Source organism: Oryx dammah, unplaced genomic scaffold, assembly GCF_014754425.2.
Source record: "Oryx dammah isolate SB20612 unplaced genomic scaffold, SCBI_Odam_1.1 HiC_scaffold_27, whole genome shotgun sequence".
Taxonomy (NCBI): Eukaryota; Metazoa; Chordata; class Mammalia; order Artiodactyla; family Bovidae; genus Oryx; species Oryx dammah.
The window spans coordinates 9,876,574-9,899,093 of NW_024070211.1; the positions used below are offsets into that span (position 1 = coordinate 9,876,574).

The following is a 22,520-nucleotide window of genomic DNA, read 5'->3' on the forward strand; positions in this document are numbered from 1 at the left end:
GTGGGTACACTGCCCTCTCCCTTGAACACAACAGGCTTTTTCAGTAAGGAAACGGGGGCGGAGTCTTCCCGGATGGCAGAACCCAGGCTTGGCTGGGGGTTCCCAGCTCATCGGGATTAAAATAGGTTTGGCTCAGACCCTGTCCCCAAGACTTCTGCACTTTCTCAGGCTTACAATTGTGTGGCTCTGGTTTCCTGTTTCTGCTGAATTCTAGCAGCTGTTCCCTTTATTTCTGCCCTGGAATTGACTCAAACATAGGATGCAGCCCATTTCTTCTCCCAAGAAAGCATGAATACCAGGATGCTTTGTGAGAAGAAGATATTTAGGTCTCTGGAAGTTACAGCACTGCTCAGCACCCAAGTGAAAGTGACACTGGGACATTCCTGTTCTTAAAGCCATGGCCCCCTGCATTCCCCAGCCCTCTGCCTCCTGAGCTGGGCGGCCTGCTCCCATCTCCACCTGCCCTCCTTCCTTCACAACCCTCCCACCTCGCCGCCCCTGGGGGCTTCCCTGGCTCAGCTCATTCGAGATACCAAGCAATTGGAAGGATTTGGCCCTCCCCAGCTTCTCCTCCCAAACTTGGCTACCTGGCTACCTTTGCTAAACCCAATAAAGGGCCTCAGAACAAACAAAAGAGTCTTTTATTTAAAGAAGCAGGATCTACTCTCCTGAGAAGGAAGCTGTGGTTATAAATAACAGCGGTCCCCAATCTGGATTCCTTTGGGTGAAATCGAAATTTTGCAATAAGCTGATAGTCAAGAGGGTTCTCCCCCGTCTGGGCCTAAGTATCCTCAAAGTTCACCATAAAGAACCCACTCATTCTTCCAGAACCCAAGAAGGTAAAATCAGATTGCATTAGAAGGACTTACCTGGTGGCCCGGTGGTTAAGAATCTGCCTGCCAATGCAGGGGACACAGGTTCGATCCCTGGTCTGGGAAGATTCCACATGCCTTGGGGTGACTGCTGAGCCTGCGCTCTAGCGCCTAAGAACCGAAGGAAGAGCAGCTGCCCTACCCCACCCCCCGCTTCCTGCTCACCACAACTAGAGAAAGCTTGCAGTCAGCATTGAAGAGACACACAGCCCCCTAAAAGGCTCTACCTTCAAATTAAAAAAAAAGAAAGAAGGATACTGTCCTCCTGGAGTTTTCTAAGCCCCTGTCCCCAAAATGGTGCCTCTAGATGCCTCGAGGGGCACCCTGCCCTGGTCAGTAGGCTCTCTCTTCAGAGGCTCAAAAGCCTGAGGGATTCTGTTACCTAGTGTGTGGGGTCGGGCTGCTCGCCACTCAAAAGCCAACAAACAGGCCAGGTTGACGGAAAGTTTGCTTTATTTCAGACGCCGGAAACTTCGAGGGGGCAGGAGGAGGACAGGGAAGACATCTGTCCAAAGGCTGACTTCCCCCACCACTCCCCCCCTACTGAAGGAGGAAACAGACAGAACAGACTCCATCTTGAAAGCAGGACTCCATCTTGAAAGCAGGACTCCATCTTGGGCTGGACTATGGACTTTGAGCTACATGCCCAGTATCTATGGAAACAACATACCAAATGGAAAACCAGACCCCCAGGATGGAAGAGCCCTAGGGCTCATACCTAGACTCTCCTCGCCTAAAAGAATACCCTAATTATCTGTGTAACCGAATAGAATCATAAATTCTATTATACTCATTGGGGTATGACCACAGGCCTATTGATAATTGTCCACTATTAACCTAGGCTTAAGGCTTACGAATCACAGGTTAACTTTGATTGTATCTTTCTTTTCCTTTGTTCAGACTAGTTTCAGGGAATTTGGGGAGGTGGGTTTGAGCAGGTACACTTAAGGTATATAAGGTTTTCACAAAAACTGGTCGGGGTCCTTGGCTGAGAGGAGACTCTGCCGTGGGCCGCCGGTGTAATAAACTGCACTCCACTATCTGCATTGTCCTTCTGAGTGAGTTTGTTTCTCGGAATGCGAGGCTACAACAATGCCACTGGCAACCAGTGGGGCGAGAGCTTTTCTAGACAGAAGTCGGGGGTGACTAAATGCAGAAACAGCACAGTCAGCTCCAACAGTCATCTTCAAATTGGTCATGAGTGGTCTGACCGGTGTCATCTTGATTTTTTTAGATACAGTTTGTCTTCAGTTCCAGGGTCCGTTTGTTCCCATTTCTTTGTGGCCAGTTCTCAGAATTGCAGCAGCTCATGTTGTGGGCAAAGTCTGGTCATCATGGAGTTAACTTCCCCACCTGGGGTTTCAGCATCTCTAATACAGCTCACTGGATGCAGCTCAGCTTGTTATCTACAGCCCTTGAGGAAGAACTAAAGGTCCTTGACTCTGCTTAGTGACTACATTATTATTATTTCGTCTCCTTTGACTGTTTCCTTTGTTTCTGCATTTCTCACTTCTCCGATTAAACTTATTCTTTGACTAAAGTTTTCCACGGACAGATGCAGGCAAACTACGTGCTGGGGGCTGGGGGGAGGGGGCAAGGACCGTAAGGTGTTGCTCCATTTCAATTCCAAGTATGAGCCTGTTGTGAGTGATTCTGAGAGCTGAAGGAGCAGGAGGGATCGACTGACTGCCCAGCATCTCTCACAGTATTCCTAGGATCCTCTCAAAGCCAGGATAGCTCAGAACCAAACCCCAGTCCTTGCTCAGCCCACAGGAGGCAGAGTTCCGCCCCCCACCCCCATCCCCCAGGCCCGAACTGTCTCCTGTCCGCCTTCAGGGTTTGCTCAGATCAGAAGCACCCGCTTCCCCCAGCTGGGTGCTCAGACTCAGCGCCCTTGACCCAGGCTCTACACGGGTGCGTGTTCTGACTCTCCTGCCCTGGGCCGTCAGTGGAAGGGCGTGGCCACTGGCAGGACTGCGCTGAGCTGGGGAGGAGTGGAGGGGACGACGAGTTCTACGGCCGGGGGGCGGGGTAGGGGGTCAGCGAGGAGGGAGGTGTGCGTAGGCGTGAAGTCGAGGAGGAGGGGAGAGAGACTGGCTGGGTCCTGCCGCGACTGGTGCAGAGCTCTGAGAACCTCAGAGTCAGGGAGGCCCCAGGGCTTTTCAGAGCAGAATCCGCTCCTGTGATATTTTCCTACGCGGGCCGTGTCTTTAGTACAAGTCCTGCTCACACAATAGCTGGTACCCACAGTTGCTCTGTGAGCTGGGGAAACTGCCCTCCACCCCGCCGCCCCTCACTTGGGTCTATTCCAGGGCAGAAATAAAGGCCACGGACCAGAAATCAGTAGCAGCAAGACAGTGGCCATGAGATCTGGGGGAGGTCTTTGCACAGCCTGAGTTGAGACTGAGCTGCCCATAGCCATCTCCAGACCCAGAGGCCCCAGTCAGAGGCCAGGTTAATCTCAGGAACAAACATTTGTTCCCCTTCCTCCTCCCCTCCTGGGATTCTCAAGGTGTGGCCTCGGGATCATCAACAACAGCTGCAGAAGCATCTGGGAAAACGCAAATTCTTTTTAAAAATTCATTAATTTTTGGCTGCACTGCGTCTTCATTCTGCACCTGAATTTTCGCTAGTGGTGGCAAGTGGGGGCTACTCTTTCGTTGTGGTGCACAGGCTACTCACTGTGGTTTCTCTTGGGAAACACAGGTTCCAGGGCATGTGGGCTCCACAGCACGCGCTCAGTAGTTGTGGCTCATGGGCTTAGTTGTCCCATGGCATGTGGAATCTTCCTGGACCAGGGACTGATCCTGTGTCCCTTGCATTGGCAGATGGATTCTTAACCACTGGACCACCAGGGGAAGTCCTGTTGGAAAGTCCTGGAAGGAAGTTCTCTGCTGCTGCTGCTGCTAAGTCGCTTCAGTTGTGTCGGACTCTAGGCAACCCCATAGAGGGCCTCCTACCAGGCTCCCCCGTCCCTGGGACTCTCCAGGCAGGAACACTGGAGTGGGGTGCCATTTCTTTCTCCAATGCATGAAAGTGAAAAGTGAAAGTGAAGTCGCGTCCGACTCTTAGCGACCTCATGGACTGCAGCCTACCAGGCTCCTCTGTCCATGGGATTTTCCAGGCAAGAGTACTGGAGTGGGGTGCCATTGCCTTCTCCAGGAAGTTCTGTAGGAAAATGCAAATTCTTGACCTCACCTGAGAGGTAAGCAAGCCTGGAGGGTGGGGCCCAGAAATCTGTGTTGTAAGAAACCCTCCAGGGGATTCCGACGCACCTGGAGTTTGAGAAGCACCGTCAGAGCTAACAGAAGCCTGATTTTGTCCAGGTCTTGTACAACTAGGATGTTTGCATTCCTCTCTGCCAGTTATTCATTTAAGGGCGGGTGTGGGGCCCAGTTCTGGTCAATGAGACAGAGGGGGTTCTGGAAAGATCCTCCATCTTCACCCCCTCTGAAAACAGGAAAGTCATCTGAGGAGAAGGCCTGCCCTGTCTTATCACCATTGGACGGATATGGTCAGAGGCTGTGTACAGAGGGGTTAAACGTGAGGGCTCTGCAGTCACATTGCTGGGGCGTGCATCCCAGGGTGGAGGGCAAAGGGAAGAATGGAGCAAATCAGTAATAGTTATACTGCTAACGTTTATCAAGGGCTTTCCACATGCCAGGTGCTAAGTGCTTCACCTAGCCATCTTTCACCCTCCCTGCAGTTCTAAGAGGTAGGTTCTGTTATTCCCATTTTGTAGGTGGGGAAACTGAGGCATGGAGAGGTTTAAATAACTTGCCCAAAGTCACACAACTGATAGATGGAGTCCATGATTCAGACTCAGGCCGGGGAGGGTAGACATCCAAGGCCACGTGGAAGACCCTGGCTTTCTCCAAAGAGCCATGGGAAGCTGTTGAAAGGTTGTGAGCTCAGGTGGCAGCTCTGATTCACCCTTTAAGTCTCTGAAGCTCTTTGCTCATTAAATTCTCCAGGTGGCTGGGGCCAAGCCAAATACACTTGCAGGACTTGTTCTTCAGCCTCTTTCGCTTGCCTCTGAGCCATCATCCCCCTTAGCAAACTCAGAGCCTCGGGTGACTCTGTGGGACTAGGGTGATTCATGCTGGTGGGGGTGGGAGAACCACAAATCCCAGTCACTTTCTGGGGAAAAAATAAATAGCACCAAATCACTATGGTATTAGTTCCGCACGCGAAGAGAAAGATGATCTTTGGAGGTGATTTTTTTTAATCCAAAGTTTTACAGTTTCTATCAGTTGACTATGTATCATTTGTTATTTGAAAGCCAATTTATTGTGTAGAAAAAGAAAGAAGAGAGGCCAGAACTGAGCCCTCTCTGGGTGGTTGGCTTCTGCTGGTACCAGCTTTCGCTGAAACAGGCATAATGATGACTAATTCTCGAAGACTACTGGTAGAACGCGTGCTCGTCCCTTTCTCAGGGCTTTCTGTTAGCTCATTTAATCCTCACCAGGTCCCAAAGCTGAGGAGTGGCAGGCTAGAGTTCCACCTCTCAACCACGTACTCTGCTGCTTTTCTGAAAATTGTTTCCAAGCCCCTTGTGGATGAAAGGCCCGTCCTGCCTTCCCCCTACTGCAGTGAAAACGGCCTCGTTCTGGGTGGCAGGCTCACTCAGGGTGGGGGCTGGGAGTAGGGGAGATCGAGGAGACTGGACAGGGGGTTCTCGCAGTTGTCTGAATTCTTAGAATCACAGACAAAACGCATTCTTCTGCTCCTGTCAGCGCACAGACCCAGCAACCTAGACCCCAGGCTCTTGGGACTCTCGTGGTACATGTGGGTAGAGAGGGGTGGCTATTGGAGGGCTGTAGACAGTGCAAGCCTTGTGGTTAACAAATGTATGGCTTCAAATCCCAGCTCTACCATTTACCAGGCGTGAGACCTTTGGCAAACACCTTATCTTTGTGAGTCTCAGTTTCCTCATCAGCAAAATGAAGATCTTGCTGGGACTGCTCTGATGGTCCAGTGTTTAATAAGACTCCACGCTTCCATTGCAGGGGACACATGTTCAATCCCTAGTCAGGGAACTAAGATCCTAAATGCCACTTGGCATGGCCAAGAAAAAATAAATAATACCTTCTTGGGTCATGTGACCCAATACCTGACTTGGGTCATGTGACATCAATAAGCAATCTCAAAGTGGAAGAGGGGGACAGTCACTTCCTGGCTAATGAGATTTTGCAAGAGAATTATCAGCACCTCCCCAAAGCAGACATATTTGCCTTGGGGTTGACCATCGCGGTGGCTGCAGGAGCAGAGTCGTTGCCCACCAACGGCGCCAAGTGGCATCACATTCGTGAGGGGAACCTTCCAGACATTCCTCAGGAGCTCTCCAAGGAATTCCACCAACTACTCAAGAGCATGATCCACCCTGATCCAGCAGAGAGATGGTCTGCAGCAGCTCTGGCCAAGAGTCGAGTCCTCTGTCCCTCCCTGGGGAAAACAGAAGAGCTTCAGCACCAGTTGAACTTGGAAAAGTTCCAGGCAGCCACACTGGAAAGGGAACTGAAAGCCCAGCAAGCCCAGTCCCCCAAGGATGGACTCAGTGTCCCCAGGGTCTCTGAGACCCCCACCGGGTCAAGGAGTGCCAAACGTCTGGTAGGAGGAAAGAGTGCCAAGTCTTCAAGCTTCACCTTGGGGCAGACTTCCCCATAAAAACGTCTCTTTATCCTTAAAATAGATACTGGCTGTGTCAACCTTTCTTGTGTAAAGGGAGGAACTAACAGACTTGGGAGGCTGAAGATTTCAAGAGCCACCCTAATTTAGCATTTTCAGCCAAGATCCTATAGCCACCAAGGCTTCCTAGCAGCACTGGTGGCAGGTACTACCATTAGCAGCCATTTTTCTTCTCTTGTTACATTCCTAACACCACCTGTCAACAGCTCAGTGACTTCTCAGATTTGCTGATGCACAGTGGGAAAGCATGGGCCTTTGAACTAAAAGCAGCCGCCTCCCCCCAACTCCCCCTCAGCCCCTGCAGCCTGTGGACTACAAGGCTGCTTACCTACCTGCCTACCAACCAAGAATCCCAGGGACTCTCCTGGAACACAGAAAGAAAGTCAATTTTGTTTTGAGTTGAGGTAGCATTTTTATAAGAAAGTATGCCTGAATTTCAACAACACTTCCCAGGCTAGATGATTTTATTCCTCAAAAAATTCTCAGTCACTTTGAGTGAGTGGTTTTCCTACTGTATTCTCTGAATGGAGACAATCCCTTTTTCTGATACTGTTTTTACAAAGTAAATAACTTCACTATGTGAGATAGGTAGAAATAAGACTCTATGTGACTTGAAATTTCTGAACTGGCTATTAACTTTTGGAACAAAAACACTGGCTAGAGGGTTTGAGAGAAATCTGGTGTGGTTTGTTGTCCCCCAATCTATTTGCTTTGACTCTCTTGTAACTGTTATAACGGGTTTTGATTTTTCTGAGTGTTACTAATTTCTCCTGGATTTTATGAAAATTTGGCTTTGCTTCCTGTGATTTTATCCTATTTTATCCAAGTGCTTTACTCTGTATATATATTCAAAGGAATAGAATGTTTGTAAATAAAGTTGTTTTTTTTTAATCTTGTCCAAAGCCAAAAAAAAAATAAATAATACCTTCTTCTGCAAAAAAAAATTTTTTTATAAAATAAGTAAATCTTGAAAATATGAAGATCTTAGCAGCTGTCAGGGTCTAATGGCATAACATATGCAAAGCTCTGAGCATAGTGTCTGACATGTGATGAGCACTCATTAAGTGATGGTTATTGTCATTGTTATTCAGCAAGCATTTAGGGAGCAACTACTTTGTGCCTAGCACCATGCCAACAGCAGACCCTTATGGAGGTCCCAGAGCCCAGGAATTGCACCTCCAGGCCCCAAACATCCACAGATGTTAAGAATCCAGCAGAAGCAAGAAGCCAGAGGTAGCAACCCTCTGAATGGGGCTTGAGTGCAACCTACCTCAGTCTCATGGGGTGCCCCGGCTGACACCTGATTTATAAACATTAGGGAAGCAAATGCCCTTTCTTCCTGGCTGGCAGAAGTTTGACTTGGTCAAAGGTTGGGGGGCACAATGTATCCAGGTCTCAGGGGGAAATTGTGTCTTGTCTGAGCTGAGAATGGCTTACCTATTCTGTTTTGCCAACAAAGAATTTGTTCAGAGTTACTCAGGGAGTAGCTGGCAAGACTAGTCATTCAGTTGGTGAGGTTTGGATTGAGTGTATGACTCCATTTTGACAAACAAGGATAGCAGGACCTATGTCAAAACATTTTGAATTGAATTCATGGTTACACATAAAGTGCTTAGAACAGTCACTGGCATTCAGTTGTATTCACCATATATGATTGGTATTAGCTGACTGATTCGGAGAAGGCAATGGCACCCCACTCCAGTACTCTTGCCTGGAGAATCCCATGGACAGAGGAGCCTGGTAGGCTGCAGTCCATGGGGTTGCTAAGAGTTGGACATGACTGAGTGACTTCACTTTCATGCATTGGAGAAGGAAATGGCAACCCACTCCGGGGTTCTTGCCTGGAGAATCCCAGGGACGGGGGAGCCTGGTGGGCTGCTGTCTATGGGGTCGCACAGAGTCGGACACGACTGAAGTGACTTAGCAGCATCTGACTGATTTTATCTTTCTCTCCCATCACCCTTTCCTTCTTTGTTTCAGCTACTTTACACACTCTTTCTGTGTCTTAAACCACTATTTACAAACTCTTAAATAGCTATCTATATTTTCCAATCTCTCTTGCAGCAGCTCTAGTCATATGACTAAGTTCTAGCCAATGGAATATAAGTAGAGTGGTTGTTTAGCTTCCAGGATTTGCCCTTAAACAAGATTGTGGATTTCTTCTCCCCTTTTATTTTTCCTGCTAGATGAAATGAAGGCATGATGATGTGAGCTGGAGCAGCCATTTTGGACCATGAGGCAAAGCTGCAGAGGGTTTGGGGCTAACAAGATAGAAAAAGTCTAGGTTCCTAATGATTGTGGTACTACCATACCAGCTTGAATCTGGGACATTCCTGAACATTCATATGACAGACAGAAACTTCGAACTTCCCTCTTGTTTAGGCTCCTGTTGTTTTGGGTATCTGTCCCTCATCGCTGCAATGAATCTAAAGCAGTTCAGGTACAGAAATTGGATTTCGACCCAGGCTTGATTGCCCCTGAGGCACTCTACCGTGTAGATCTGCAGACTACCTGAATCAGAATCATAGAAGGGGAGTTTGGTTAAAATGTGTATTCCTGAGTCCCACATCAGCTCTGTTTTAAGTAAGGTGCCTCCCCGGAGGAGTTCTGATGTTTGCTCTCAAGTCTGAGAGCATGAAGTGTCATTCTGTCTCCTCCAGTAGATTCTAAAAAAATCAGGAGTCCATTCTGTTCCCTCAGTGGGACTAAAGGCAGGAGAAACTCAGGGACCTAAAGTAACAAGGGAGTCTGAGGTGGAGGGGAGCTCAAGAGTCTGGAGCCTCAGGTAATTTGCATCCATTCCCGAGGCTGGAGCCATGCCACCCTCTTCTTGGACACAACTCTGTCTGAGCCATGGTGAGGGGGGCTGGATGGTGTGGAGGATCAGCCACCTCCACACCCCTGCTCTCTCACGTGGCAGTTGCTCCAAAGCTGGGTTCGTCTGAGGCCCCGAGTGTCTCTGGCATATTGAGATGCCCTTCTGGAGCCCAGGACAAACCCCAGGCAGCAAATCTCAGCTTCAGAGCCAGGGTTTGAGTGCAAAGCTGTTTCTCCTTCTGCCAGCCACTGTTCTCCTTTTGAGAAACAGCTCGTGCCTTTCATAAGCTGGTGGGCCCCAGGGGAGACTCAAAGCCCGACACAAGGCACCTGGGGACCATGTGACAAGAGCCGCGTTCTGTCTGACCTTGCCACAAGGTCAGGTGTGCCCAGCAGCATCTGTTGTCAAGGGGAGAGAGTACGCAGGGAGGCGGACTGGGCCCAGGCATGTCCTGAAGCCCAGGAGAGCTATTGAGCAGGCGGCTGACTCCCCGGAGGCCCTTCTCCAGCTTCCTTCTGCCCTTCCCTCCACCTATACCTCAGACGCAGGTCCCTGCAGCCCAGCTGCCCAAGGATCAAAAACTCAAGCCTGCACCATGTGTAGAGCTTGGGGGACACTTAGCACAATACTGGTGAAGGTAGAACTCACGGGCAGGGCACCCACAGGCACCAGGTCCCTGAGGAGGCTGGAGGTACCATGGGGCACAGGGACCCTTGTTCTCCCTTTCATAGGGGAGTGTTAGAATGGCCTCGGGGTGATGGAGTGATGAGTGACTGCCAAGCGGTCTGACCTTAAGCATCAGCTCTCTGGGGAAGTGCTGGCTTGGAAGCCTGTGCCCCACCTCGCCCTCATCCCACGACAGGCTGGTTCAGGCACAGCCCCTCCTTTGGGGACCGGGAGCCACTGGTCCCCGCTTGCTAGTTGCCAGGCAACCCAGGATGAGACTTCGAGGTCATTTTGCAGACAATCCTGAGCTCTCTCCACAGCCTGCTAACAGATGGTTCCTCTAGCAGCCAGCCCCAGCCAGGAATCGATTGCTGTGGTGCTGCAGCCTAATTTCCGGCGGCGACAGTAACGAGAAATCTTTCCAGGGCTTCTAGCAGTACCTTTTGTGTCTGTTTGGCATGGAAGGAGAGGCGACCTAGGGTCAGACTGTGTCAGCTCTGGGCAGTGGCTGGCGGTCTTGCCAGGTGGGCAGGAACTTGGAAGGAGGGAGATGGAAGGATGGATGACAAGGAGGTACTGTGTGGCTGGACCCTCAGGACGGGCCCAGACTGCAAGAATGGTTGTCCCAGGTGGCTGTCCACCTGAAAGCAGGCTCAATATTCAGGGGACACCTGTGGCTGTCCCTTCTCCGCTTTTGGTGGCAGTGGTTTAGTTGCAAAGTTGTGTCCGACTCTTGCGACCCCATGGACTATAGCCCGCCAGGCTCCTCTGTCCATGGAATTCTCCAGGCAAGAATACTGGAGTGGGTAGCCATTTCCTTCTCCAGGAGAATCTTCTCGACCCAGGAATCGAACTCGGGTCTCCTGCACTGCAGAAAGATTCTTTACCAACCGATCTACAGGGAGCTATAAGTCTCTGTTTTTAGGACCTAGCCAAAAATTGAGAAAATATTGCAATATCCACTAGGGCTTACCTTTGATATTTCTAATTGCAGTGAGAAATTTCAGGACAAGAGATACAGACCATTTGTGTGCTTTTCCCTGTCTCGTTATCCTGACCTAAGATAATGCTAGCAACATTCAGCATCTATTCCCTGGGGACGGAACTGGTCAAAACTAGACTGTGACTCTGAACTCTGAATTACTTGAGGCAGCTTCAGAGGTGACATCTCAGCATGACTTTCTTGCCTTCTTTGAGGCACGAAGAGCTTCAGCTTTCTGATAGAAATGTTAAACTGCAAGCCAGCACTTTTTTTTTTTCTCCCCAGGACAAGGACAAATTCCCTTAAGAATTTTGCAAACATTACATGTTCTCTTTCCCCTTGTTGCAATATGTATAATTTATCTTCTGGTGTAACTTGCTTAATAGTCATAGTTTGTTAATTCCATCTGCTTCCCAAGAGGAGGACAAATTGTTACATGGTTATATCCTGGGTTCTGAGAATCTGCCATAAGCCACAACTGGTCAAGAATCTCATCCATGGAGGGGCAGCAATTTGTCCTCCTGCAATAGAACCTTATTGTAGAATTGGATTGACTTTCCCATTCCCCCTCTGCACCTCCATTCTTTCTTTTTTTCTTAAAAAAAAAAAAACTGATAGCTTTTTTTTGGTTGCGCTGAGTTTTCATTACTACACTCAGGCTTTCTCTAGTAGCATTGAGTGGGGGCTATTTTTTGTTGTGGGCTTTCCTGGTAGCTCAGATGGTAAAGAATCTGCCTGCAATGCAGGAGACCTGGGTTTGATCCCTGGGTTAGGAAGAGCCCCTGGGATGCAGGGATGGCAACCCACTCCAGTATCCTTGCCTGGAGAACCCCATGGACAGGGAGACTGGCAGGCCACAGTAAATGCACAGGTCGCAAAGGGTCGGACACAACTGAGTGACTAGCACACACAGTCGTGCTGCTCGGGTTTCTCTGGCTGCAGAGCTCTAGCCCTAGGGTGCGTGGGCTCAGCAGTTGCGGTTCATGGGCTTGTGGAATCTTCCGGACCAGGGGTTGAACCCATGTCCCCCTTGCATTAGCAGGCAGATTCTTTACCACGGAGCCACCAGGGAAGTCCTGCTCCTCCATTCTTAAACTTACTGAATGGCAGTGTTGGGCCTTATCTTACACAGCCTGCCCCCCTCACCCGGAAGCTCACGTTTCTGTGAAGACCAGAGATGTACATGAACAGCCCAGTGCCCACGGGGTTCACTGGTCTTTCCTTGTGCCCCTCACCCAGGCCTTAGACAACAGCTTGGTTGGGTCCCCTCTCTCCCCAACAGCACCTTTCAAAAGTGGTTTGTGGTGGTGTGTCAGAGTTTGGGTCTGGCGTCTGACCTCTTGGATTCCAGTTCCAACGCAATGATTACTTACTAAAGGTGTGTATATGTGTGTGTGTCTATGTGTGAGTTACTTAGTCTTTCTGTGGCCACAGTTTCCTCCTCTATAAAAGGGCAAAAAGTACCTAAATCTTATGACTTTTTGTTGAAATTAAATGTAGAACTGAAACCATAAAATTTCTAGAAGAAAATGTAGGAGAAAATTTTACAATCTGAAGGTCAGCCAAGGTTTCTTAGACTGGACACAGCAAGCAATAACTATCCAAAAAAAAAAAAAAAGTAAATTAATCTTCACCACAATGTAAAACTTTTGCTCATCAAAAGTCATCTTTAAGAAAATGAACAGACACATCACAGAGAGGAAGAAAATATTCACAAATCCCAAATCATGACAAATGACTTATTTCCAGAAAATATGGAATTTCTAAAACTCAATAATTAAAAGACAAATACCTAATTTAAAATGGGCAAGCAGTTTGAACATATACTCACAAAGAAAGACAGGCACATGGTCACTAAGCATACGACAAGATGTTCAATATCATTAGTCATCCAGGGAATGTAAATTAAAGCCACAATGAGATACCACAGCACAATGGATTTGACTGTGTACTTACAGTAGAATGCGAACCAATAAAGTAGAAGGGACTATTGATAGATGGCAAAAACATGGACAAATCTTAGAAACAGGCTGAGGGAAAGAAGACAGACACAGAGAGCACAGTAGTGTATGATTCCACTTATATGAAGTTCTAGAACAGGTATACCAGAGCTTCCCCGGTGGCTCAGAGGTTAAAGCGTCTGCCTCCAATGTGGCAGACCTGGGTTCGATCCCTGGGTCAGGAAGATCCCCTGGAGAAGGAAATGGTAACCCACTCCAGTATTCTTGCCTGGAGAATCCCGTGGATGGAGAACCCCTGTAGGCTCTAGTCCATGGGGTCGCAAAGAGTCGGACACGACTGAGCAACTTCACTTCACTTCACTTCAGAACAGGTACAACCAGTCTATGGTTAAAAAAAATTACTACAGTGTTTGCCTTGGGACTGGGGGCAAGAGTGGTTGAGAATTGACTAGGAAGGAGCATTAGGGGATTTCCCAGGTGGCTCTAGGGGTAAGAAACCCACCTGCCAACACAGGAAGGAGCATGAGGGAATTTTCTAGGGTGATTGAGATGTTCTATATATTGATGAGGATGATCTGGGTAACACAGATATACACATTTGCCTAAATTCATTTAATGGCACATTTGTAATTTGTGTGTTTCAGTTCAGTTCAGTTCAGTCGCTCAGTCACGTCCAACTCTTTGTGACCCCATGGACTGCAGCACACCAGGCTTCCCTGTCCATCACCAACTCCCGGAGCTTGCTCAAACCCATGTCCGAGTTGGTGATACCATCCAACCATCTCATCCTCTGTCGTCCACTTCTGCCCTCAGTCTTTCCCAGCATCAGGGTCTTTTCCAGTGAGTCAGTTCTTCGCACCAGGTGGCCAAAGTGTTGTGAGTGCATTTCAGTGAATCTAAAATTTATCTCCAAAGTAGAAAAGAGGCAGAAGACCTGAATAGATGACTTTCCAAAAAGGACGTGCAGATGGCCAACAGGCACATGAAAAGATGCTCAACATCACTAATCATCAGGCAAACGCCAATCAAAACCACAATGAGATATCACCTCACACCAGTCAGAACAGCAATCATCAAAAAAAGCACAAATAACAAAGGTTGGCAGCGTGTGAAGAAAAGGGACCCCCATACACTGTTGGTGGGAATGTAACTTGGTGTAGCCACTATGGAAGACAATGTGGAAGTTTCTCAAAAAACTGAAAACAGAACTACTATATGAACCAGGCACTCTGCTCCTGGGTATATACCTAAAAGGAACAAAAACACTAATTTGAAAAGATCCATGCATCCCAGTGTTCTTTATAGCAGCATTATTTACAACTGCTAAGATATAGAAGCAAACTAAGTGTCCATCAACAGATGAGTGGATAAAGAACATGTGATATATGTGTGTGTGTGTGTGTGTGTGTGTGTAATGGAATATTACTTAGCATAAAAAAAAATGGCGATTTTGTCATTTGCAACATCATAGATGGACTTGGAGGGTATCATACTGTGTGAAATAAATCAGAGAAAGACAAACACTGTAGGATATCACTTAAACGTGTAATCTAAAAAATACAACTAACAATGAATATAACAAAAAAGAAACAGTCTCACAGATATACAGAACAAATTAAGCGGTTACCAGTGGGGAGAGAGATAGGGGTAGGGGCAATATAAGGATAGGGGATTAAGAGGTACAAACTATTGTGTATAAAATAAAGTGCAAGGATATATTGTACAACACAGGGAATATAGCTAGTATTTTATAATAACTATAAATGGAGTTTAACCCCTAAAAATTGTGAATAACTATATTGCATACCTGTAACATATAATATTGTACCTCAATTATACTTCAATAAGAAAAAGGCAAAAAAGAACTGCAAACAAATATTAAACTCTAGTCAGTGCTATTCATGCTGAAGTGTTTAGGAATGAAGTGTACTGATACCTGCAAATTACTCAAATGCATTAAACATAAGATGTATTGTTATTCACAATAGTCAAAAGGTGGAAGCAATCCAAGTGTCCATTAACAGATGAATGGATAAACTGTGGTATAGTCACACAATGGACTATTACTCAACCTTAAAAGGGAAGGAAATTATGACATGTTCTACAACCTGAATGAACCGTGAAGAAATTTTGCTAAATGAAATAAGCCAGTCACAAAAGAACAAAAACCTCTATGATCCCATGCATGTGAGGCTCTTAGAGCAGTCAGAATCACAGGGACAGAAATAACGGTAGTTCCCAGGGGCTGGGAGTGGAGAGGAATGGGAGTTATTACTTAATGGGAATAGAGTTTCAGTTTTGCAAGAGGAAAAAAGTGTGGAGACAGTTACAACGTGTATGTACTTAATGCCATAAACCTGTACACTGTTACACATATTTTACCACAATTTAGGTAAAGTAAGATGCACTGATGAGTATATAATGGGATAGATATAAAAATACAGCAACATGTTAACAATTGTGGAATTCAGGTGGTGAGTATACATGCATTCATTGCAGTTTCTTTGACTTTTCCGTGTGTTTGAAATTTGTCATAATAAACATTGGGGAAAATTGTATGTAGAAAAATAGTAAGAATATAAATTAGTACAACATTCCTGGAAAAAAGAAATTAGCAGCATTTATCAAAAGACTTGCCCCATTAATCTGCCTATTCTAAGGGAATAATTGGAAGTAAGAATAAAGATGTATGGAAGACTGGAATTGTGACTTTAATTCTTGGCAGAATTTGGCAGGGAGGCCTGGAATTTTCTTTCCTCTTTTTAAAAAAAAAAAAAAAAATTTATTTATTTGTCTTTGTCAGGTCTTCGTTGGAATATGAGGGATCTTTGTAGCTGTGGCCTGTGGGAACTAGTTCCCTGACCAGGGATCAGACCTGGGCCTGCTGCACTGGGAGTATGGAATCTCAGGCTCTGGATCACTAGGGAAGCTCCTGGAATTTTCTTTGTAGGGAGGTATTTAACTGTTGATTCAATTCCTTTACTCATGTGGTGAGCAGACTCTAAGATGACCCCCAAGATTCTCTGCCTCTTGGTATCAAGCCTTTGTGTAATCTGCTGCCCTTGAGCGGGATTTGCTCTTAACTGACAGAATATGACAAAGGGGACGAATGTCACTTCCATGATTTGTTTATGTAAGATTGTGACTTCTTTTTTCTAAAAAAAAAAAAACAAAACATTTATTTGTTTCTTATTTATTTTTGGCTGCACTGGGTCTTTGTGGGCTTTCTCTAGTGGCAATAAGTCGGGGCTCCTCTCTAGTTGCCGTGTGCCGGCTTCTCGATGTGGTGGCTTGTCTGCTGCAGAGCACAGGCTCTAGAACTCAGACTCAATAGCTGTGGACATGGGCTTAGTTGCCCCAAGGCATGTGGAATCTTCCTGGACCACAGATGGAACCCCTGTCCCGTTCACTGGGAGGCGGATTCTTTTTGTTTTTAATTAATTAATTTAATTGGAGAATAATTACTTTACAATATTGTGGAGGTTTTCACCATATCTTGACATGAATCAGCCCTGGGTGCACAAGTGTCTCTGCATCCTGAACCCTCCCAGGAGGCAGATTCTTAACCTTTACCATCAGGGAAGTCCAAGATTCTGTCTGTCTGCCAGATTCTCCCTGTGGCCTTCCTGGCTTGCACCTCTGGTGAGGCAAGTGGCTGTCCTGGAGAGGTTCACGTGTCAAGAAACAAACGGTGGCCTCAGGTTCACAGCCAGCTGGGAACTGAAGCTCAGAGTCCAACAACCCTTGAGACGCTGGATTCTGCTAATAACCATGTCAATCTACAAGTGGACTTTCTCCAGCTGAGCCTTCAGATAAGCCCTAGCCCTGGCCAACGACTGCAGCCTTGTGAGAGATTCTGAGACAGAGCACCCAGCTAACATGTGCCCAGACTCCTAACCCACAGAAATCATGAGATAATAAGTGTGTATTTTTAAGTTTCTAAGCTTGTTGTAAATTTGTCACATAGCAATAGTTATAGAACTGATCAGATATCTTGTTTCTTTTTGATTTGGCTTTGGGAAGTAATAGTTCTCTAGACATTTGTTCACTTTGCCCCAGTTTTCAAATACATTGGCATAAAGTTGTTCTGTTTAAGAACTTGACTGTAAAATAAAACACATACAGAAAGGTGCGTAAAACATACATGCATAGTATAATGTACAATTATAAAGCAACATCTGTCTAATCACCATTCCAGTGAAGAAATAGAATATTGCCAGGGCCACAGGAATCCCCACGTGCCCCTCCTCAGTCACACCCCCCTCTTTCCTCTTAGGGATAACCATTCTTGTATTTAAGGTTATCTCTGCCTGGTGTTATGGCTTCCCAAGTGGTGCTGGAGGTAGAACCTGCCTGCCAGTGCAGGAGACATAAGAGACACCGGTTCATTCCCTGGGTCAGGAAGATCCCCTGGAGGGGGGAATGGCAAGCCACCCCAGTGTTCTTGCCTGGAGAGTGGGCTACTACTGTCCATGGGGTCACAAAGAATTGGGCACAACTGAAGTGACTCAGTATGCACTCACTGCCTAGTGTCATAGTTTTATTGTTCTGTATAGCTTATCTATCCTTATGTAATACAGTTTAGACTTTTCTGTTATGGAATTTTAAACAAATGGAACCACTCCTCGTATATCTTTTGCGTTTTGTTTGATCCTTTCACTCAGCATGGGATTTATATCATTAATCCATGTTATTATGAAGTTCTAGTTTATTGTCATTGCTGTTTAATACTCCATGGTTTGATTATAAACAAAATTTACTCCGCTACTTTATTATTGATAGACATTTTGATTTTTCCAGTTTGAGGCTCCATAAATAATTCTCCTCGGAGCGTTTTGGTGTATGTCTCCTGACGAAGAATCCATGTACTTCTTAGAGCATTTTTTCCAGTGGGGATGTTCCAGGGTCACAGGATATGAGTATTTATACCACTTTACTTCCTCCCAGGCTTCCCCCCAGAGTACTTGGGCTAATAGTCACCAGCGGTGTATGAGAGTTCCAGTTGCACCATATCCTTGTTACTACTTAGTCTTGTCACACTTTTGAGTTTTACCCAACTGGTGTATGTGTATAGTAATATTTCTTATACTTTTTGTTTTGTCTTGATTATTATGGAGTTAAGCACTTTTCCATGTATTTACTGGCTATTTGTATTTCCTTCTCTTGTAACGTATGTTTTGAACTTATTTGTCCATCTTCTATTTGGTGGGTTTGTCTTTTCTTATTGAGTTCTTTATATATTCAATATAGGATTCCTTCATCAGTTAAATGTGTTCAAGTATTATCCTGTTGTATGGCTTGTCCTTCCATTCTCTTGATGGAGTTTCTGGATTGTGATAAAATCAATTGTACCTATTTTTTCCACTGTGGTCACTCATGGTAATTTGTTCCCTTGTCTGCATGATTAACAGTTCATGTTTTTAAAACCACGATTTGCTGAAATTTTGAAGCTCAGGTTGATGGTGCATTCTTTTGGAGGGCATTTGCTTCTATCAGAAGCTAGGGGTATTACCAGCCCAGGATCATTTTAAAATAAATTTACAATCTGAATATTTGAGACCATGATAGATGATGTGAACTTCTGCACAAGAGACAGTTCAGAAAACAACTTCTCAGGGATATGGTTTTTCTCCCCCCGGTCTTTTTGGAACCAAGACGTATTTCCTCTTAGTCCCAGGGTGAGGGGCAGTATGAGATTGGTTTCTGCTGGTTTACTCTTACACTGAGAGTATGGTCCCTTGGGGTCTCTTATCAGCTTCTCCTTGTTGGATGGGTTCTAAGTTTTTAGACCATCAAACCCAAAGTTCATTAAATATATCAAACCCACAGATGGCAAAAGACCTCAGATAAAAACAGTTCCAGACCTTGATTAACCTCACTCATTTCACTGAGATTTTGCCTAGTTTTTCATCATAAGCTTGTCAGAATTCAAGGATGCTTATTCATTATAAGCATCCTCCTAAAATATCTTCTTTTCAGGAAGATGCTTTTAGGAAGATGCTTATCAGAAACTTTACTCCCAAAGACTGATGTACTAAGATGTTAACTGGCAAACTAGTTCAAAGACATAAAAATTGCTAGGTAGCGTTCAAAAAAGGGGAAAGTATTAAATAATGTTATCAAATATGACAATTACAATGCCCATTTTCTCAGGCACCCCCATGGCGAAGACTGTCAGACGTCCATCTAAATCTGTTGTCTCCTTCTTTTGTATTAGTAGTAGAGTTACTCTGCTGCCCAGCCAGAAACTACACTTCCTAGCCTCCCCTGTAGCCAGGTGCGCCTACACAATATGCTATTATCGGTGGGTGTGAGCGGAAGGGATGGGGTCACCTTCAAGCCTATGCTTTCACATTTAGGTGCATTCCCCTTCATGCCCTTTTCCCTTTCATTGGGCTAAACATGGGCCATAAGTTGACCATGAAGATGAAGACAACAGCTTAGGAGAAGTCAGAGCCACAGGATGGGAGGGACCTGGTCCCTGAGTGACTGCAGGGAGCGCAGTGGCCCCAACAACCTGGACCACTTATCTCAAGATTGTTGTGTCCATGCTAAGTTGCTTCAGTTGAGTTGCTTAAATTGCTCTTTGTGACCCTATGGACTGTAGCCCGCCGGGCTTCTCTGTCCGTGACATTCTCCAGGCAAGAATACTGGAGCAAGATTGTTATATAAGGAAAAAAAAAAAAAACTAATGTTGAGTTGCTGTATCGTGGGATATCTTTGTTATATAGCTCCTTTGCCTTTCCCCTGAACTAATACACACCTGCTTGATAATTCTTCCCTCTCACGAAGATATCCAGTCCATTGACCTCAGTAGTTCTTCCTTCTTTAGTTCCCTTGGAATCTCTCCTCGATTCTATGGTTTCTTATGCTAATCACATCTTTCATTTCATTTCCTTTTATTTCATCTTTCTTACTTGGCAAAATTCATCCTTCTGGTGCCTGTGCTCAAGTATCTGAAGATCACTGATAACATCATACAATTAGGCTGACTGGTTTCCTGTTCTCAAACATCAAATGGACTCAACATAGAAAATTCTACTTTGTTTTCTGAATAAGCACAATTTCCTTCTTCTCTACACTCTCAAGATTACTGTTTCATTCTTTTGCCTTGTTCCTCAAATTTTCTACCTCCTTTTCGAAGCTTATTCTTGTTTGATGAACTTCCCTCATTCTTTCCTAAGAGAACTAAAGCCTTCAATCACACTGCCATACTTCATCTTCCTGCCACTAAATCTGCAAACCCACCTGCTCCTGGCCCTGGGGAAAGCCCTGGAGAAGCTGTCCCGGCTGCTCTCAAAGGTGTCTGACTCTGAATCTTTACTCCTTTAGTTTCTCCAAGTGTTTCCATCTCACCTGGGTCATTTCCCAATAGCTCACGAATGTCTCTCAATATTGCTCATCTCGCTCAAAGAAACAAGTCAAGCATCTGTATTCATTTTTTGTTTCATATAAGACACAACCACACATGGATGATCTTATCTGCAAAATGGAAAATAGAGACACAGATATAGAAAACAAACAAATGGGCATCAAGGTGGGGAAGGAGGGATGGGAAGAATTGGGAGACTGGGATTGACATATGTACACCACTGATGTGTGTGTGTTAGTTGCTCAGTCATGTCCCACTCTTTGCGCCCATGGACTGTAGCCTGCCAGGCTCCAGGCTCCTCTGTCCATAGAATTCTCCAGGCAAGACTAATGGAGTGGGTAGCCATTCCCTTCTGCAGGGGATCTTCCCAACCCAAAGATCAAACCCCGATTTCTTGCATTGCGGGCAGATTCGTTACCATCTGAGTCACCAGGGAAGTATCCATACACTACTGATGCTATGTATAAATTAGATAACTAATGAAAACCCTCTGTATTGCTCAGGGAACTCAACTCCGTGTTCTATGATGACCTAAATGGGAAGGAAATTTAAAAAAAAAAAGAGAGAGAGAGAGGATATATGTATAAGTATAGCTGATTCACTTTGCTCTACAGTAGAAATTATTCTAACACAACATTGTGAAATGACTATCTGCTGTGCCGTGCTCAGTCAGTTGTGTCCGACTCTTTGTGACCCCATGGACTGTAGCCCGCCAGGCTCCTCTGTCCGTGGGATTCTCTAGGCAAGAATGCTGGAGTGGGTTGCCATTCCCTTCTCCAGGGGATCTTCCCAACCCAGGGATTGAAACCGCATTACAGGCAGATTCTTTACCGTCTGAGTCACCAGGGATTCTGACAAACTTGAGGAGAATGGGACCCTATTCTAGCTGTGGGACCAAGCTGATGTCTAACCAGCCAGGTTCCCAGAAGCCTCCCAAGTAGCAGCAGAACAGTGAATGCTGCAGGAGTCTATTATCCAGGATGTGAGCTGAGGGCTGAGCATTAGATTTCTTAATATAATTTTAAAAGTGGATATTAAATTTACCCATAGTAACATGTACACATCCTAAGTGTACAATTCAATGAGTTTTGATAACACCCTGATCAAGATGTAAAACGCTTCTATCATCCCCCCAAATTCCTGCTTTCCCTTTTCCGATCAATCTCAAAACTCCACAGGCAATCGCTATAGGCAGCTGGAGTTTTACTCCCTGTTCAGCAAAGAGCAGTGGTCTGTTTCTATAATACTCCAGCCAATCCATGTATCTTGATATCACTATTTTTTTTTTTAACCAATGAGACCCATTTCTAAAGTTTTTTTTTCATTTTTAGCAAGAAAGATATGTACATTGTTTTTGTAGCCATAATGCTATTGCACACCGTAGACTACGGTACAGTGTGAATATGACTTTGTTTTATTTTATACTGCACTAAAATTGATCTGCAGTGTGTGTTAGTTCCAGGTATACAGCAATTCTCTTTGTCCTCTTTCCTCAGTCCCTCTCTGGGACACCCTGGGTGCTAGGCGGTGGGCTTCAATTCTCTACAAGTGTCCCCTTCCAATCCCCTGTCCTTTCCCTGATTGCAGAAAATAGCACAAAATGGACCTTCAAAAAAATACTTTCTTGGGACTTCCCTGGTGATCCCGTGGTTAAGACTGCGTTTCCAAAGCAAGGGGTGCAGGTTCCCCTGGTTGGGGAACTAAGATCCTGCATGCCATGTGGTGCAGCCAAAAAATTAAATTAAACAAATTTTCTTGATGGATAATTGCTTTCCTGGCTCTCAGTGGCACGATCCTTTTACTGAATTTAAGTTCAGTTCAGTTCTGTTCAGTCGCTTAGTCATGTCCGACTCTGCGACCCCATGAATCGCAGCACGCCAGGCCTCCCTGTCCATCACCAACTCCTGGAGTTCACTCAGACTCGCTTCCATCGAGTCAGTGATGCCATCCAGCCATCTCATCCTCTGTTGTCCCCTTCTCCTCCTGCCCCCAATCCCTCCCAGCATCAGAGTCTTTAGGAATTCTTTATTACAGATGGGAAAATGAGGCTGAGTATGTCTGCCTCCCCAGACTGTCAGTCCTTCCAGGACACGGCTCTGCGCCTCCCTCTCTCCACACCAAACCCCCTCCCCACCACACACACACCCCACCACACACACAC

At 45.9% G+C, this 22,520-nt stretch overlaps 1 pseudogene; it reads left to right on the forward strand.

The window, feature by feature from the left end:
* Positions 1-5,965: 5,965 nt before the first annotated feature.
* LOC120855157 overlaps positions 5,966-22,520 on the forward strand; it is a 21,860-nt pseudogene continuing 5,305 nt past the window's right edge.